The following is a 20365-nucleotide window of genomic DNA, read 5'->3' as shown; positions in this document are numbered from 1 at the left end:
TGCTGCAGGTGTTTATTCCCCTGCTGTTGGCGGAGCCCAGCAGGCAGAGGAGCAGACCTGAGGCTCCTCTTTGTCCTTCAGGAGGGATGTGACACAGCGTGGCACCCATGGACCTCCAGCTCCTGGCCCAAGAGGGCAAGTGAGCACTTCTGTGCAAGTGAGAATAATTACAAATAAGTATTAATTATTTTGATTATTCTAGTTATCAGTTCTCATCAAATACTGTCCTGTTGTGAAAGTATTAGTCATCCAAGTGGGGAGAATAGGTAATAGGAGTGGTAAGTCTCCAGGCATGCAATGGATAGTAAGTATTCCAAAATAAACTGACCCCATATAGTATATGGCAGATAAAAATAGCAAACAGCCAACAAAACCAAATCAGCTTTGGAAATGCTGTTACAAGGATTGAAAAGCATCATAATCATGGGACCTAAGGACCACACCACAGAAATCAGCCACTAAATGTACCCACAGACCCACATCCGAAGGTAAAAAGCAGCATTCCTTCAAACAATTAGCAATCACAACATTATGTTTTTTACCATTACTGTCAGCCATGCCCAAGCCACCCACCAGGTAAAATTACAGTGTTAAGATCACAAGTGTATATCAGCTGATTAGCTGAGAGCTCCCTGAGAGCTGTGCTACACGGGAGGACAGCGTGTGGCTGAATTGGCACCGGACAGAAAGCACATCAGCCCTTTGGGGCAAGTCTGCACACACACACACGTGCACACACACACACTTACACACATGCACACAGTGTTGAAAGCACAATATCGTGGAAGGAGACAACTTCTAGAGATGGGCAGAAGGAGTGCCCAGGGAAGAAGGGAAAATGGGGTGCTTTGGAAAGCAGGAATAAGGGAGGCTGGGAGTGATAGGAGCTCTCTGATTTGTCTTTGCCATTTGCAGTTCACCAAACTGCAAAGTTTGGAGAGCTGATTTGGGACCTCTAGACATCTCCAGGGGACTTAGCCCCAGTCCTCATTGAATTTTATCCTCGCTGTGCCATTCGTTTTGCACTGCTGCTGCCTCTCCAGCAGTCTCCACTTGTGTTGTCTGCCGTGTGTGCAGATGTGGGAAAAGGCAAGAGCAAGAGTAGAAGGAAGGAGAGAGAGGAGAAGAAAGGAAGTGGGAGTGCTGCATGGCCACAGGAGAGCTGCATGGAAAGGGAATCCCACAAAGCCCCATTTTCCTGGGAGCTGGGATGACCCAGGGTATTGGGTATTAGTGCCCTCGAACAGAACAGGTTAATAGAGATAGAGCTCCTTTAAATCCTTCCCAAAAGTAGGACAGAATTTATTTTTTTCTTTTCTTTTCTGATGAAATGGAAAATTTGCCTCTCACAGTTTGGTATTATTTGTGAAAAATTATCTATGGGGAAAAAATATAATTTGCTAGTCAGCTTTCTTGCTGAATGTCTCTCCCTGGTAGCCAGCTGTCTGTCAACTTTTGCTAACATCACCAGATCTAAAATTATAGTTGTGGGGCAGATTTTGCTGCCTTCCTGCAGTTCATAGATGTTGTCCAGCTAGATCTCAGCAGGGGTTCATCTTCTCTAATGCTCTGTCTTGATGACCATCAAAGCAAGATGCTTTGGGGAGCCGGCTCTGGTCTCTGTTTCCTTATTTCTTTCCACTCAATTCTTCCCCTACTTTCTGTCCTGCATCTGTCAGTCTTACATTTTCCTTATTTCACTGCCTTATTCCTTTTTTTTTTTTTTTTTTTCTGTCTTCACTACCTCCTTTGCTAAATCGTTCTTTCTCTTCCACCTCACCATCTCAATAGCCATATCCATTTCTGCCCCAGTCCTGTGGGAAGCTCTGTGGGCTTTGAGTGGGGAACAGAGCCCTTTCTCCAGCTTCCATGCCTACCACGAGATCCCGGTAACATAAATGTCTAGGGACCAATTGGAACTGGGAAACAAGCTTTGTTTCAGGTCTGCACAAGGACATTTAAGAGCTGGCACTGTTTGGCATTTTTGTCTGAAGTCCCCATAGAAAAGCCAAGGAGTGAGCAGGCCATGGAGGTTTTCATAGCAATCTGACCGAGTGTGATGATATATACCTTAGTTAGAGTAGCAAATGCGCTCCTTGAGATAGCTTCGGTCTAAGTTGAGTAAAGGCAATAACAGACCTGTGACTGCAAGAGATTCTGATATTTTTTTAAAGAACATAGACCAAATAGACAGACAGTGTTTCAATTTGTTGTTTTCCAGATAATACTGAAGCTTAATGAATAAATAAGTACAAAATTAAAGGCTCATTACCCACCCCAAAAGTCCCTGTCATTTATTAAACCTTTTAGAGGAAGCAAGGAAAAGGGAGAAGTGCCCATTAGAAGGATAAACATATCACAGATCTGAATGTCAAATCAAATTGAGCAAAAATTAATTAACTCGGTGAGCATTAGAAGGGAGAGCCTGGTGTCAGCAGAGACGATGTTTACCTGCTCGTGCTTTCTCTGCTAGCTCAAAAGGCACTGGAGGCTGCGAAGGAATTAATGTGTGCCAGGTGCACGCAGCTCACTTTTGTGAAAGAAACCCGTTCCTCATTTCAGAAACCACTTTTCTTATGTCTTGAAGAAATTGTCTGTAAATGGGCCTCTCCCTCGAGCCAGATGCTCTGAGAACTGAGACTTCTCTCAAGCTGCTCTCCCAGCTGGGGACTTATTAACCCAAAGTTCTCCCTGTAATTGCTGTCCGAGTCATTTGAGTGAGTTTTGGATCAGGCCCCCAGTGCCAGCTGGTTTATGGCTACAGCTCGGCTTACAAATGATGCCCTGAAACTGAACTATCTGTAGCTGAGAGTTAATCCCCTTGAAATCAATAATTCCTGATCCCTGAAGCTGCTGTTTCGGTGATGGACGGCTGGCAAGTGAGAGCCAACTTTGTGAAATCATCCCTTTTTCCTCCCCTCTCTGAAACAAGACTTCTTCTATTATTACACCAGCTGATAAAACAACTGTAATCAACTCTTTTCTGCTCCATAAAATAGTTACTGCTAATTACTAATTATTGGGAATAAGCTTCCTACCATATCTGGAAGCATTACAGTGACTGAGAGTTAACAGTGATCATTACTTTTGGAAGAACCACTATTCACTTGTAAGGGGTTACATATGGTACACTGAAGAGTTTTAACTGATGTGAGCCAAATAACGTTTGAAAAAGAGGTTGATGATTGTAAGATATTAATACATACACATTCTAACACGTGTTTGCATATGTGACTATTCACAGCAAATTGAAATTCAAGCCATTGCATCCACTAGATGCTTACTGGCCATTTGCATACAAAAACACTTGATTTGTGTAGACAATCGCTGTAATTGCATGGGCAAAGAGTTGCTGCCTTGTGCTTTCCTCTTGCAGAAGTTGTTTCTGGGCATCAGTAAGTTCTAGCAAGCAGAATACAAACTCACAGGGAAGATGAACCTCTTTGTAGGAAATGAGAAGTTTGCAGTATTCCTTCTCTGTCAGTGCTTCTGGGGAGAAGAATTAATAATGATCAAACTAAAGTGACCCAGCTACAAAATAATGTCATGTCTAGGAACACTCACTCTGTAATCTTTGTATAAAAACTAATATCAGCTGCAGAGAGGAAAATCAACTGAACCGATAATGCCATATCAGAAAGTCCTGCTAAATAACTGAAGAGTACATTTTTGCATCAGTCCCAAGATGCTAATATCCTCTGGGCAGCAGTGAGGGAGCTGTAGCCATGGCCAGTGCAGGACTCCAGGCACTCAAGTCCCACCTCTCTATCCTAGGTTGTCTTCAGGAATAGTGGAAACTGGGAAAGGTCAGATAAGAGCTTACCGGGATACTCATCCACAACCTACTCTCAGATGAAATTGCCAATTACGCAGCTCTAGAGAACCCCAAGACTGAAGATTTGCTTCTACTGGCAACAGAGACACATGGATTGAGTATGCTTTGTCCATCTGAATCAGCACTTGTTTATGGGGTGTGACAGTGGGCAGATTCTGTTCCAAACTTAATTCAGAGATGATACTTTCTGTATGAAGGAACACAAAAACTAAATGCTCCTTGCCAGGTGTTTTAATTAGGTGTAGGAGTGCACACAGGAAGAAAGCAAAGTTGTTGTTGCTTCTGGGTGCTGATATAAACCTGCAGCAGTCATTGGCTTCACGACCAAGACACTTGAAACCAAGACACTTGCACAGAGTTCGAGCTACTTTATTCCCTTCCCAAACTCAGCTGTGGGTGGACAATGAGATGATCAGCGCCCTCATGACCCAACCCCTATGGGAACTCCTTCCTCCCCTACAGGAGAAATATTTTCTTCAAAGCCTTTGCTGCTTACCCAGGATAGGCTGTCATCAAATTGCTTGCTACCCCTTTACTTCTGCAAATGATGCTCTGGTGGCTGCTTAAGCTCTTTTCCCTCTTAGCTATTCCAATCTTCTCCACACTCAGGTATTCATTCCTTCCTAGGCACATGCCTCCCTTCTCTGGCCAACCTTTCTCTCCACTCTTCCTATAAATCCCACTGAAAGCAATCCCTTCCTTTCCTAAATCTATATGAAGAAGCACATAACACTTTTTCTCTTCCTATTTCATTATTTTGCAAATGCATTAAATAAAACACCATCTTGAAGACTGAACAGCAGCCTGAAAGCACTTTGAGCACAGGCTGGGTGTTTTTAATCCCTTCATCACATCTATAAAATAATACACAGTATTTACCAAGGTGCAAGCAGCCCACTTCAAAAATGTACTCTAGTTTATGTTTTTGCAGCCCCATTAATTCTACTACATAATTCCCCTGAGGAGAAACAGAAAATGTTCTTTCCATGTAGAAGGGAGGAAAATCCATCCCTTTTGACTTTCAGGAACTAGTACAAACTGTAGATAAGTCTTAGTTATGGCAAGTGAGGCATGGACAAGAGCTCCGTCAGTGGTAAAGAGCATTTACTCCCATTCAGCTGTGATAAACTCAGAGCCTTTTTGTTGTGATTTGCCATCAAGAGCAATGAGTGAAAGAAGCTGTAGCACAAAGTTAAGTTTGATGCTAACTCCCTCTTTACAAAAAGGTTTGGGCTCTTGTATATTTGAATTAATTTAAATTTAAAAAATGGAGTTTAAAGAGGAAACTGCTCATAGTGTTGTGGGTTCTGGATATCTATATCTCTATTAATCTGGCTAACATTTTTGCTGTAGAAGTAGAAAAAAATAGGAAAAATGTACTTTCAAAACTGCTTATTTTTTCTCGGACTTCTAAAAATAAAATTGGCATCGATTTTAGAAGTTAAAAAAAGGCTTAAATAATGAAGCAATGAAAAGCACATTCCAATTTTTAAGTTTGATGAAGGGTTCTCAGTTGATCCAAAACATTTTTAATTCAGATTTTGTTTCCTGTTTTTCAAAAAGAGGCTAGTTTCATTAACTCTTTCTTTCTCCATCGCTAACAACAACAACAACAACAAAACATCTCCCAAAATGCAAACCATATTCTACCTCAGTTTGACTGAAATAACTTTTTGTCCATGCTATTTTTTTTATTTTACCTATGAACCCTCTCTGGGTTCATCTATCCTGCCCCTGGACCAGCTCATGTCAAAACCTACAGTTTATGAAGACCTTATCTGACAGCAGAGATGAACTCTACATGACTTGAAGAGTGGAGCCAGGATCGCTGGGGCCTTGGGTCCATTTTCCAGATACAAGTTTGAGTCCAGAGTTGACGACCTATCTTGATCCATACACATCTTAAGTTTGACTCGGCCAAAACTTCAGCTGGAAATTTAATGGAATATGATAACTCCCTACAGCTATAAACACAAGTCAGCCATCGATCTGCATTGTCTTTATTATTTTCTGTTTGTTCCAACCTGTAAGAGTCTGTATAACGTGGAGCTGAGTCCAATAAGCAGAGATAGTCCCCAGATTGGCTCCTGTGGGGTGCTACGACCTCAGCCAGTATTTAATTTCCTTGTGGCTGTCAACTGTGAAAAGTGTCTGCAGGCAAAAGCTCCTGTAGGTATGGGATGGTTAAAAGATGTCTGTGGTCTGTGGAAACACCACAGGTAAGCAAGGAAATGTGCCCCAAACAGATTATTCTTCCCAGGTACTGTAGGTGACAGCTGAGGACATCTCAGCTGGCAAATCTAATCCCACCAGCTATCTTTCTGTATGATCCTTCATGCCAGTTGTGTTAGGCAAAATCAGATCATAGAATCATAGAATATCCTGACTTGGAAGGGACCCGCAAGGGTAGAGCCCAAATCCGGAAAACCTGTTTGAAATCCTTTTCTTTAAAACTTCTAACAGGTTCAGCCTCACAATCTGCCAAAGGGTAGTTAATCAAAAGTCTGAGGACTACTGCTCCTGAGCTCCGACGTGCTGAACAGACGCGGAAGAATCACCAGCTTGACAGTATTTATAACCAGTCCTGAGAACCATAAATCACAACACCATAAATCCTGGGGTAAGAGGACCACAAAAATGTCCAGGAACTGAGCAACCAAATAATCATTATAATAATTAATACTGATCTTGTATACGATGCTCTTTTTCATTAGTAGATTTCAAAGCGCTTGACAAAGTGTGTTATTACAGACCTGGTCAGCATATTTTCATCTAAGCTGTTTTCCGCTGGGACATGGTGTCTCAATAAACCTGCGATGTCCTATTATGTGCTGCCCGGTACTGCTAACACATGCTGAAATGCTGTGCAAAAATAGAATGATTTAAAAACATTTTATTTTTCATCTGAGCCATAAATTATGTTTGAGATGATATTTTCAGAAATAGCATTTTAGGGAGTAGGGAGGAATTTATAGTTTACAACAGATCTTGTAAATAGCTGGGTGTTGTTCCAAGCCAGAAGAAAACATGTCTTAAAACATTTGCCACAGAATTATCCGCCAACCATTTCAGCAGCTCTTGCTAGAACAGGGATAGGCCAGAAACAAAGTCTATGTCTTGCATGTCCTTGACCTCTGAGACACCTTGATGCCTCCAGCTCACTGTTCTGTCAAGCAGATGCCCTCACTGCACGTTTGCAGCTGACAGTACCTGGTAGAGGGGGCGTCTTTTGACAAGTTTGCTTTGCATGCTCCTAATTATATTTTGCAAAAGCTAAAGGGATATCAGTGCCTGTTAATGAAATCAAAGACTCTTAAAGCCCTTTGTGCCCTAGGGTTATACGTTTATAATTTACAGAGATTTTGCTACACATTCAATCTTGCCTTGCAGAAAACATTTTTTTTTTCTGAAATGCTGCTGCATATGCAGTGTACAGATAGCTTTTATTTATGTCTTAAAAGACAGTTGTTAATCAACTACAGCAACCAGTTGCAAAATACTTTGAGCCAACTGGATTAAAGTGATTATGGGGTTATTAAATGGATTAAGTTCTATCGATAACTGGTTGTCAGCCAGAAGAGCTAAAGTCCTAATCAGCTAGAGAAAAAAGACCACTTACGATTGTGGTTCACCTTGAACTTATCAGTAACTTCTGCTTGTTTCAGTCATGTTTCTATAGCAACCAGGGTAATTGACATTAATTACCATATTTTGTCTGTGGTTATTTTGTGCTAATTTCAGTTTTGAATTGCTTTGAATTTCTAATGCGAGACCATAGTAACAGTTTTGCACTCTGCTTTTTATAAAGTTGTGTGGACATTAAGATGCCCCTAACATAGCCCACTGACATCCTGTGCACGTACATGGGGGTCTGAGGGATTGGTGTTTGCTCAGCTAGGAGACAAAAAGGCTGTGGGGATCTAACATTAGCCCCCCAGGACCTATTAGGAGGTCATCAAGAAGATGGGCCAGGCTCTTCACAGCAGCAAGTAGTGGGAGGATGTCCTGCTTTGGGCTGGGCTGGAGTTAATTTTCTTCCCAGTGGCTGGTACAGTGCTGTGTGCTGGATTTAGGATGAGCACAATGTTGATACCACAGGGATGCTGCAGTTGCTGCAGAGCAGTGCTTGCACAGAACCCAGCTCTGCAGTGAGCAGGGAGGGCACAAGAGGCTGGGAGGCACAGCCAGGACAGCTGGCCCAGGTGGCCCAAGGGACATCCCGTGCCACAGGGCACTGCGGGGAACAATAAAACTGGGGTAAAGAAGAGGAACAAGGGGGGACACTGGGAGCGATGGCATTTGTCTTCCTAAGGAACCACTATGTGCAACAAACCCTGCTCTCCTGGGGGTGGGGTGGGGGGGCAAACACCTGCCTGCCTAGGTGAAGTAGCAAATGAATTCCTCGCTTTGCTGTGCTCACACACGTGGCTTCTGCTTTACCCATAAACTGTCTTGGTCTCACCCCCGAGGTCTCGCAGCTTTACCTTCCTGATCCTCTCCCCATCCCACCTGGGGAAAGCGAGCAAGCGGCTGGGGGGTGCTGAGCTACCCGTTGGGTTTAAATCACAACAGAGAACAAGAGACAAAGCAAATTTTAGGAAATGGTACCCTCAGCCAAGGGAATTTCAGGTGCTATAAACCAATCACAAGGAGAAATAATTAAATTTCACCTATTTTTTATTAATTATGATTCATTAAAAATACAGGATAATAACCTAATATTCTCATTTTGGGGGACCTTGACTTGATGCAATGCTATGTGTCCCACAGTTCCTGTGACATCGGTGGAAGCTGGAAGCACATGTACCCTGGTTGAGTTTGTTGTTGAACATCTTTAATAAGTTTGGGCCTTTCATTTGCTAGAGAGAGCCCCAAACTGTAAAGTGCTATTTCTCTTTTCTGAGCTAGTTAATGTATGCTATAAAACTACCATACAGCATAGCTGCTGTCAGGCTGATTAAAAAAAAAAAAAAAAGAGTTGAATTTAACCCAAAATACAAAATGTGGATTTTCACATAAGCATGAAAACATCAAAGCTCCTCTAACAGCAATGAATGTGACTGTGTTAAAATTGTTGAAAAAAAGAGAGGATCCTGCAACTCTTTGTCACTGGAAATATTGCCAATGCACTACAGAGGTGCAAGTTCCAGGTTCAAAACAGAGATTAGATTTCTTGTTCAGAAATATCAGATAATACTGTATTATTCTAAAGTGTGCTGGAAAGAGACTTTCTAATGTGTGTATAAATGCACATTGTTGGGCAAAAAGCTGGTGTCTCAAGCCAGGACTAGTATATGACAGAAATATGTAGAGATGTGCCAGTTCACCAGAAGCATTAAAGGTCATTATGCTGGCAATAAATAAATAAATAAATAAATAAATAGAAAATAAAATAAGAAACCTTAGTAATAATTTTTGGAGAACATCAGAATGCATTTTCTATTTATTTCTAGTAAGCTAGGAGGTGCTGAGGTTTACATAAATGACAATACCCTATCATTTTAAGTCCAAAACCATTTGTCCTACCAAGCTATATTCCAGGCTGGGCCGTGATTATGGCCTTCTTCACTGTGAAGATGGGATTTTTCACCTTTGGATGAAATGTTCCAGCCTTTCCGCTACTTAGTGCTTTGTGACATAAATGTCTGTGCAAGGATGCTCTGATACAGCCTCATTCTCTTATGGTAACAGGTCATAACTCCTTAATCTTAGCAAAAGGACCGAGAGGAACTTCACAACAGAAAATGAGTGAGGAGCACCTCCTAGAAAAGCAAGATTTAGGCAACTGGTGAGTCCTCACTGAGCTTTCATGGTATTTAGATGAAACCTGTCTAGTTTTACTAGTAATTTCTATTATTTTTTTAGAAGCAATAATTTTTGGTGCTTGGTTGAGCTTGTGCAGCTCCCAAACAAATTACAATCCCAAACCTTGAAGCAGGGGTGCTGAAAGACACAGCATTTATGGAGCTCTGTTCTTAATTTTCTACAGTCTCAGAGAGAGCATTAGTTTTGCTTGGAAGTCTTCACAAATACTTCCAGAGTTTGAGTCAGATGGTTGCCTGTACAACTGTATGGATCCGTAGGTCTTCCTCAAGTGGTGGCTCTCAATCCCAAAAACCATGGCTCTACAAGGAGGAGGGAGAGGAAGGGAAGAGACATGAGATGCCAAACTGAACCTGTTTGGAGCTGTGGCCTGGAGTCATTTCCCCACTTACTGCCTTGCTCGCAGCCTTCTCTCTCATTTGACTTCTTGGAGATGGCCTTTGTGAAGTGGCAACAAACCCCAAAACTGCCCTGCAGGTCTCTCAAAGGAGCACCTCTCTGGCTGTAAAACCAGAGCAGCAGACCCAGCTGGTGGGTACCAGAAGAGAGGAAAGTGACACAGACTGCACAGAACTGCTGAGTGCCTTCCCTCAGCGAACAAACACAGCTATTAAAAAAAAAAAAAAAAAAAAAAAAAAAAAAAAAAAAAAAAAGTATACATTTCATAATAACAATTCAGTGCTGCAGTCAGATTCTCTGGTGTCTGAGTGATGGTTTATTAACTCAGACATTGAGCATAGAGAGCACTTGCAGTCTTTGGCCTTACACTTAATAACTCACTAAGCATGAATGGGTTCAGTAATTCATTCCTTGTCTTGTGCGGCTGCTCAAAAAAACACCCTCATTGGCTTGAAATTTATGGCTTGTTCTTGCAGGACTGTGAGCATCTCCTACAGGCCCGGGGCAGCCCCATGCTGCTGCTGACCCGAGCCAGGTGCTGCAGGTGGGTGAGCACCACCAGGACCAGCACCGCTCCCTTAGCTGTGCTAGCGTGGGGCACATCACATTTCAGTTAGGTTTTGGTGAAGATTTGGGTCTGATTACACCCCAAACATGCAGTTTGGTCCTCTGTGACTTTTAGTCTCCTCTCTTCTTTCCACGTCTAATAGCATGTGATTAATTGTACTGTATATTGTATATAATACAATAATATAATATAAAATTGTATAATCAATAGTACGCTGGAGAGCAAGGGGATCATAACAGTGCAGAAACAAGAAAGTAAAGCATAAGCAGATGAAGGAAACAGTGTGCACATCAGAGGTGCATGCAATAAAAGTTTGCTTTCTGGAGAACTTTTTGCCAGACTTGGTCTGCGCTCAGTGAGAACAGCACACCCTGCACCGGGGTGGCAACGCTCCCTCTCTGTTTTAACTCAGGTTCTCCAGCAAAGTGAGGCCAGGTTTGGCATTTGTGATGGCTGCAAGGCAAAATCTGGGAGGGAGGAAAACACAAACTTTAAAAACCCTCCCTCTGCGACTTAATGAACACAGAGTTCTCTACAGCCCAACAGTGCAACTGAGGGCACGGCACGAACAGCAAATATTATTTCTTCTGTACCCCAGAGGGTGTCTGGGGTCCTCCCTGAGCATCCCGCACAGTGCTGCAATGACATACAGAGGAGGATCAAGCCACTCCTCAACACTTTCAACTAAAGCACAATCTTTTGCTGGCAAATTGTGTTGCCCTTGAAAAACCCGACTGAGATACAAGGCGAACCGCACAGCGGTGCGCAGTCAACAGGCTCTGCCTACAGATGCATTGTCACTCGGCACCAGGAGACCACAGCCCTGCCTATGAACAGATGTGGGCAGATGAAAAGTGACTCTTGAGGGGAAACTTGAGATCCTCCAGTATAAACATAAGGCAATTAACTTTGCCTGTGATGTTTTTCTGCTGTCCTTTTTCCTGTTTTTAAAGATGGGAATGCTGAGTTGAGTGACAGGCTCTTCCTGCCTGTGCTGGACCCTATCTCTGTTTCCTTGCAGTAATCTCTAAAATTGGCATTTTCAAAGAGACTGAGGAAGTGAGAGTCCCAAAGGGGACATAAACATCCAGTACCCTCGGGACAGCCCAGGCTAGATTATCTATGAACATGAAAGCATGGAGCCTCGCAAACCTGCGAGGCAGCGACGTGCTGGATGGCTGCAGACAGGAGGGATGTGATTTATTCAAGGTCATTCACAATGTCAGGTGCAGAGCTGGGAAACAGCACTTGTATCATCAACCTCCCAGTTCGTATTTCAATCACCGAGCATCCTTCCTCTTGCAAACACGGGCTCTGATTCTTCACTCACCCAGGCTTGGTACAAATCAGAAATAATGCCATGCAGGTCTTCTGCGCTATTTCGTGAGCGAGAGGAGAGTTGAGGAGTGTCTAATGCTTAGATTCACCAGGGATTTCAGCAGGAGTCGGATGCCTAAATGCCTTTGCGAATTGAGGCTTGAGTGTCTTCGTTCATTAATGAAGCAAAGAAAAAAAGTAGCTGTAATTAGAGCAAAAGGAATGCCAGAAAGTAGCTGCATGAATAGTCTCATATTGAAAAAGATTGGCTTTGAGCTCACTCGTGTTCATTGGCATGAAAGGGAGTTTTGTTCATCGGTGCACACAGGAGCACTCTGCAAATACAGGAATCATCACAGGCAATCCTGCAGCCATTTGGAGGGTGAACCTTTCAAACCGGACAGCCTGAATGGAAAGCCAAGAGTCAGTCCCCATGGGAGCACACGTGTGGTGGCAGTGTCCTCTGCAAGGGTCACCCCCTCTGGCCAGGAACGGGGAGCTCCATCTGCCACGTGTGACCATCCAGAGCTTTTGAAAACCAATCATTAAGGGCTCGCATTCAACCCACACGACGGTAATGATGTGGAAGGGATGAGTCTGAATAAAGCTGAGCAGTCAGGGGAAAAAAAAAAAAAAGACATCTCGTGACCAGTTTATGGGTGGGAGGATTCTTGACTGTAAGAAAGAGCCCATGAAGTCTTCTTCCTGAAGTGATCTAATGAGATTTGCCTGTTTGGAAAGCCATAACGAAATATATCATTGACCAAATGATCTCTGCAACTGCAGCCACAGCAGCGGTGGGTGCCCTCTGTCTGCCCTGTGAGGCCCGTGCTCATGCATACACACAGCTATCAATAAGCTGAAATTTTTCTGCCAGCTATGGCAAGGTGAGTAGAAAGAAATTAGGCACCCAAGGGGCCTCATCAGGGAAGAGCCTTGCTATCTGCAGTGGGTGTGGGAGCAGGATGATTTGCCTTCAGCACAGAAGCCACTTGTTTATTGTTACGTGGGCGTAAGGCAACAAAACCATGAGCTGGGCTGAGACTGAATGTTAAAATTATTTTGAATAGACACTTGTAATGTCTGGGATGCTTTGACACTGGCAACCGTGATAAATTATTTGTAAAGCTCCTGTGATCTTAGCAACATAACCCGCTTGTGATTTAACCAGTAAAACAAAGATCCTCAACTAGATGGTGTGGTTTTATATGTAAATCCAACAGGCTCGGTTACAGAAGAGCACATTTCAGGAGTTCTTTGCAGCTATCCCCAGGACAGCACCCGCCCCAGCGGCTGTAACCCCATTCTGCCAGTCTGCCTGGCGCAGGTGTGGAAGGGCCACCCGCTGCCAGCAGGAGGGCGGCTTTGTTTTTTTGGGGGCAGAGCTGTGATGGGGAATAGCATTCCTCTGAACCTTTAACACAGCAGGAACTCCAAGCAGACTTTCAGTCTCGCATCCCTTCTTTGCATATGAACTAGGGATAATGGTAAAATGGTAAAAGGTAAAAACTATAAGAACAATTTCTTTAAATTGATTTTAATCAAACAATTTGAATTTAATGAATAGCAAATGCTAACATTGTCTCTTGATAGCTTCTGGACAAAACCTGTGAATTTCTGAGGGAATCTGAGTCTGGCTGGTGAGATCTAAGTGTACCCCACATAACAAGTACCAACCCCCAACTAAACTCAGGCTCACCTGACGGCAAACCTTGGCATTTGTGCAAAACCAAGTACCTTTGCTATACTGCCTTCTGCCCAGGTGTGTGCCCTTGTTTGGGCACTCAGAGTTCTCTGGATAAAAGCATAATTTGTGGATGAAACAGCCTTATAAATGTGCACCAGGAAAGCATCTGCTTTATAATCTTGTCACTGGGAAAGCCTCTGCAGCATTTGAATCCACGGTCTGAGAAATGAAAACAGTGCAAAGGCTGAAGCTGTGAGCCTCACTTTGTGAGCTGGAATTTCTGTGCTTTTTGCCATCACGGACAAGGACAAATGACCTCAGAGGCACAGAAGACATCATAGGTGCAGCACAGATGGGCAGGCAGCTGGGCTCTTTGCCTTGGGGCTGCAGAGGGATGAGAGATGCTTCTTGCTGCCTCCCACTGAGCCATCTTTCCCTGGAGGAAACACCAGCCTGTGCCACGAGCTCGCAGGGCTGAGGCTGCAGCCAACAAAGGCTCTTCTTTTCCTCCTAGGTTTAACTCCAGTCCACTGCTGAATAGGATGCTGATGAGGGTCACTAGGAGGGGACAGATGAATGTGGATGCCTTAGGCTTCCCCAGGCGTTTGCATAGAAACCTACAGCAACCTGCCTTGCTCGTGGATAGAAAGGGTAACTCTCCCTCACCAAAAATATTCACAAATATAATAGAGCAGAAATACATACCTTCAAGTAGAGTGTTCTTTTCCTGTTGCCTACACAGTAGATTATAGTTAATTAAACCTCTGCTCACATAAACAGAACAAGAAAGGATGTAAAAGTAATGAGCTGACAACACGGTCTGTATTATGTTGGGCTTCTAAGAGAATTTAATTTGGAGAAGAATTATGCACCGCCTGAAAGACAGTCCATTAAACTGAGCCAACTGTCTGGAAAGAGATAAAACAACCAAAAAAAAAAAAAAAAGTGTTCTTCCTCCTGTAAAATAAATAGCACACCGTGCCTCGCGCTCACCTCGCGGGCGGCAGGGCTGCACGTGCTGGTGCCAGTGGCTGGGAGGCTGCGGCCTCCCCACAGGGATGGAGGCCGCCCGGCCTCTCCCACCCAAAGGAGGAGAGAGCTGCGGCAGCAGCGGTGTCAGAGCTTGTGGATACAGCAGGGTGGGAGATGGCTAAGTCTGGAGAAATGGTGGTGGTATTTACCCCAGTAAAGCCCTGCCTGAGTGTTAGAACCCATGAATATCTGCCTGTGCTTAGTGCCACACCTCTGTGCTGAACGGTTTCTGGTCTAAACTTAGTGTGGTCTGCAAAGGTGGTGCTCTCTGTTATGATCAGCTGTGATAAATGGTTTGTTTTACTGTTAATTTTAATCATAAGGAAAGTCAACGGATCAGCACAGTACGTAGGAGGTAAACTGAAGTGGCCCATCCTGTACTGACAAACTAAAGCAGCAGCATCCAAATCCAGCTCTCAGCCAGTGACTGCCAGAGCAGCTGGGGAGGGGAGGATGCCCATAGCCCAAGAGGAGATGGTGGATGGCCACCTGGAGCAGAGGAGGGCAGCAGGGACCTGCCCCTCTCTGCCCCACAAATATCCCACGTGCCTACTGGGGACTCACCTGCTCCCACGGGTTAACACAGACTTACCACGCGTGACGCACAGGTTCTTCTTCTGGCTGTTGCTGGCGTCTCCCTCTTCCTCTAACCGCTCACAGACTGTTACTTTTATTTAAAGAAAATAAATAGAGGGAATCAGCAAAACGACATGGCAAAACATGCATGGCAGTATTACCTAATAAGCAAGCCTGTTTGCTCACGGGACTCATTTTCCAGTTGTGATCTCCTTGAGACAAGTGACAGCTATTTAAAATAATCAACATCTAAATAAATCTTCTCTTTAAAAATAAAATAAAATAAATAATAAAAATAAAAGGGCTTTTGAGCTAAAGTGATTTGCACCACCTATGGATCTCCCCCAAGTTATTTAACTGTATAAGGTGAGAGGTTATGTCGTTTAATCTCTTCCCCCCGCCCGACCCTTCCCAGCAGCTGTAAAGTAATAATCCCTTCAAATGCTTTCTTCGAAACATTCTGCCTAAGCCTCGGGGGGGATGTTGATGAGAGCTGAGAAATTAAGGGATTTGTTTTCTTCAATTTTGAGAAAATGGGAAAATAATTTTGAGTGGAATGAAACCAGGGTTTTTTTTGTTTTCTCCAAGAAAATTATATAAAAAAATAAAATCTTTAATTCAGATCGAATGAGACTTTCCATATAACATCTTCTCCAGCCACTCTTGAAAGGAAGTATGAAAATATTTCTAAGTAAATCTGAACCAATGTTAAAACACGTATCAACGAATGCAAGGAAAAAACAGAAAGGTACAAGCACAGACAGGGTTATTTTCATCTCAGTAGCCACAAAGTGATTCACCTTAAAGAATCTTCTGTCATTTACCCCAGGATTGGTTCTGCATAGGCCCATTGATTTCAGGGCAGGTACTTCAGGTGTGCTGTAGTAAATTTAAAAAAATATAATAAAAATTGTTTGTTTCCTATGTCTTTGTGCATGCCTTTTCCCTTTCCTATGCTTTTGGAGAACTTCAGGAGGACTTACACTGTGGAAGGGTTGAAGCCATGCATTGGCCCTGAAAAAGGAAGGACCAATCTGAATAGAAAACAAGCGAGAACATTTCAATTTGATGCACTGTTGCCAGCTGGCCAGCTGCCCGACGTGAAGGCTCGAGGAAGAGCACGGCGTTGCATGCTCCGGATTTGCACAAGATTTGTGAATGGGGACGCTCTATCTGCTCCTGCGCAAGTCCTCCTGCTTTTGTTTGCTGCCCGTTTGGGTGGGCAGGGATGATTGCTGTTCCAGGAGCATTATCTCCCTGCTTCCAAAGGGATGAAATCTGGCAGAGCCCATTTATTTTGTACATTGACAATAATCCCTTCGTTTCTGAGAACCGCAAAGGCCCTTAAAATAAATACCAAACCCGAGCAAAATCAAACTGTCAACATTTAGACTGAGATTCTCAGAAAAGCTGAGTGCTCCCTCAAAGCATTTATAACACAGGCACAAAAGGCTGAATGTCCCCCCGACAGGCTCTAATCAGCCCCTCACACGCACAGCTGCCTGCAGAAGGCTTGGGGACACGGCACTGTTCCTGCACCCCACCGCTGCCAGCTCTCTTGGCTCCATACAGATCTCTGTTTCTCCCACAGATAAATAAATATACCCTAGGAATGTGCTGGGGTGTTTTCAGAGATGATGGACATGGAGGTGTCTTGTAAAGCCTGATGTGCAGCAGGTTGTGGACTGCACAGGCTTGGGGGAAAAAGAAAGGGATGCTGCTGAGCATGGCTCAAAGACTGAACTTTAACTGAAGAACATACAGAATAAATCCAGTTTTTTCTCCTCTTTTCAGCATACCTGGCCAGTCACAGCTGTATAGGACCTGGAGCTGGATAGAAACAGGAGTGTGGCATGGAGCAGTGGGTGGCAGAAGGGGCAGGGGGGCCCTGGGTGGGCTGCACCCAGCTGCTTTACACCTCCACAGCTGAGGGAGCAAAGCTGAGACATGCAGATGACTTGCCTTGTGGGATCGAACCTGGGGACATGCCGACACACTTTTCAAGGCTCTGGAGGCTGGAAATAGACTGAGACTACTTCCAGAGAGCAAGCTACGGAGTTTTGACATAAGTTTGTGGGGCCACATCCATTACTGGATGTCTACACAGCAGCTGCTGCTTGCAGGCTGGGAAGCCGAGCTGGGACAAGCACTCTGATGTGACCTGGCAAACCTGCTCTAAATTGTCTAAAGGGTTGTACAGAAAGAAGCTAGCTCAGTTTCCCAGCCTTGGAAGCACTCACTCATGCCCTGATCTCTCCTATATCTGTTTCTTCTATCCCTTCTTAGTCACTTCCCATCACAAAAGATATTCCGTTCATCCTTTCCTGTTTGCTGTCCCCACTCAATACGGGATTGACTCCTTCCAATATCCCTTTTTGTTGCAGTCCTACCTCAAATTAAGCTCAGGGTTTCTTTGGCTTCCCTGCAGCTGGGCATGCTGAATGAACTATGTTATGGTGATGGCATGATGCTCAAATGCAGCCCCAGCCATCGGAGAGGGAGCCCAGGCTCTTGTGCATCCCTACCAATGTTATCCTGAAAACAAGCAAGATTCTTGGCTGTGATTATTCCAAAAAACCATCAACGCTGAGAAAGCTCCTGCAAAAATGAAGCATCTCACGCTGCTCGTGCTAACTGGAAGCCAGTCGGAGGCTCTTACCAATAAACACCGATTTGCACTTGGCCTAGGTGTGTGAGCCGAATCCTTCTGGGCATCTGCGTTTTGTTCCTGCGTGGTCCCCGGGCTGCCTGCGACTGCTCTCCAGACGCTGGCACACTCAGTGCCGCAGCGAAGCCATCGGACATCCTGTTAGATCCTTAGCTTGCCAGGCCATTGTCTTGTTGTTATTAGCGGGGGATTAGAAGTTTAAGGCCTGAGAGCTTAATGGCCTCAGCGGGTGGAGAGCATGGCACTAGCTGTGAAAGTGACAAAAATCGATAGCTAATCCAGTGCAGTCAGTCAACCTTTTCAAAGCCTCATCCGTATTGATTTCCAAGCGCTGCTCTTCCTGTCCCTTGACGTAATCGGTCTGTTTGCTCAGCGGACTGACTCGCTCCCTTCCGCTCTCCCTCCATATTTTTGGGCTTTTTACACTTGGAAATGGATTACTTGGATCCCCCCAGCTTTTCATCTCTCCGGCTGCTGTCAGAGGAATGATTAAAGGTGAGGCAGGCTGGGCAGCCATCTCCCACAAATCAAGGAAGAGCTGACCTGGAGCGTGATGGATGTTGCAGGAAAGGAGCAGGCAGGCTCTGACGTGGGAGGAATGGAGGACATCTGGTCAGGTTAGATAGCTACCATCCAGATAGTGAACACAGGAGAAAAAAAAAGTCACTCATCAGGGTGACATCAGAGTCACCGTGCTGATGGAAAAGTACCTGTGGCATTATGTGAATTTAGGAATAAGGATGCGAGTGCTTTGGAGCAAGTTATTCTCCTCCTGTGAGGATAACAGACTTTTTCCTTCTCGTGCCCTGCTCCAGCTATTTGCAAGAAATATTTTAGGGGCATCTAATCACCCCTTTCAAAACCACCAGTAAAAGAGCTCCTGTTGCTAGAAGTAACCCAGTGCAGTGGTGCTGAGCTGGGCACCCTACTGCTGTGCACCCACAGCACAGCACTGCCCACCCCTGAAGCACAGAGGCACTAAGAAAGCAGAAAGGCAGATGGAAACCATTGGCACAAGCTCCGAACAGGCTCAGCAGTGAAGGTGCAGTCTTCTCATTCTGGATGATGGCCCTCCGGTGCTATTAAATAGGAGTCAGCTTGTAGGAAACTTGAATTGTTTAAAATAAGGACAGCAATTAATGGATGCATTTGGGGATGCTGTGAACAGCCTCTACAACCCAAATCACTCCAAAGAGTAATATTAGACTAAACTTATTTAAAAGTATTAAAATAAAAAAAAAAAAAAAGGCTGAGGCAGTTCTGCAGTGGCTGAGCCATGTGGCCATCCCCACTGCAACCAGGGCACCTGCAACACTGGGCTTGCTGTTGTGCATCCCCAGCCCTGGAGGCTGACCAGTGGCTGGCACTGCTTTCTGAGCTTGGTGGGTGCTGTCCTTTCGAGGACTTGCTCACTCCCCACTCCGAGCTGACCTGGCACTGTTCACATAGGCAGATAATAAAGCATAATTTGCTGTAATGTTTTTCTCCCCGGGCTGCTTCGCTGTGCCTCAAACACAGCAGACAAATTCTGTCTGTCAAATCCAGTTACGTTTTATTCCATCTCTTGTAGCTGGGATCAAGGGGCAGACATTTATCAGACAAGCAACTGAATTATCAAATTACATTCCTAAAACAAATGAACAACAACAAAAAAAAACAAACACTATGTGAGACTCTATCTTGGGGAGGAACAAGAAGGGGGGGGCAACACTGAGCGTTTTTCCTTGAAAATTACATTGAAGCATCTGCCATCATTAGAGCCACCAGAATGACTCCAGAAGAACAGCAGCTACCGAAGAGCAAAATATTCTCAGCAGAGGCCTACTTAACAACACTCTTAACGCTCTCTCTTCTGTTAAAAATTGTGCCAGCCACAAAAACATCACCGAATACTCCTGAATCAACAGGTTTCAGTAGCAAAGCCACCCTTGCACCTGCTGCTCTGTTTTGCCCCAGGCTAACGGGAAAGGATAGCTTTGGGCTTCCCAAAGACAGTGCTTTATTACACCTGCAGATGGGACAATCTGGCAGCAGAGGCTACTGCTGGTTCCTGTCCTACCCAGTTTGTGCTAATAGCCTTGTCTGGAGTCATCTGGTACAGAAATTAGAGGAGATGCTGAAGGTAAGCTTTGCAGAGCCATACGGCAAGGTCTGCTGGCCAATATGCATTTGTTTTAATGAGAATTCAGTGAGCAAGTCCCATAACATCTTCAGCTGGCACGATCCAGCACACCGAAGAGAAGGAATTAGCCTGAAACAACGCCTGCCTTCATAGGATATCTGGCAAACTTCTGACAAAGGCTTTTCCCTATAAAGTCTCAAGTACCCCACTGGGTGTGCAGCAGCAGCAGACCACATGGTGCAGCAGGACAGGCTGTGGTTTTTGTGCACATGGGCTCCCAAACCATTGCCCGTTGGCTCCCAAACCCTTCTGGTGCTGCACTGCAGCCAGGCCCAGGC

General features: G+C 44.5%; 1 long non-coding RNA gene across 2 annotated transcripts in view; it reads right to left on the bottom strand.

The window, feature by feature from the left end:
* Window positions 1-10276: 10276 nt before the first annotated feature.
* LOC110351349 (uncharacterized) overlaps window positions 10277-20365 on the bottom strand; it is a 118833-nt gene continuing 108744 nt past the window's right edge. For both annotated transcript variants that reach the window (XR_011804465.1, XR_011804466.1), the window contains 2 exons: window positions 16038-16116; window positions 10277-15328 (listed from right to left, as the gene is read on the bottom strand). This is a non-coding gene — a long non-coding RNA (uncharacterized lncRNA). The remainder of the gene's footprint in view (window positions 15329-16037; window positions 16117-20365) is intronic.

Source organism: Anas platyrhynchos, chromosome 21 (genome assembly GCF_047663525.1).
Source record: "Anas platyrhynchos isolate ZD024472 breed Pekin duck chromosome 21, IASCAAS_PekinDuck_T2T, whole genome shotgun sequence".
In the NCBI taxonomy this organism is placed as follows: domain Eukaryota; kingdom Metazoa; phylum Chordata; class Aves; order Anseriformes; family Anatidae; genus Anas; species Anas platyrhynchos.
Note: the sequence above shows the minus strand (reverse complement) of the source record. Positions and strands in the feature narration are given on the sequence as shown.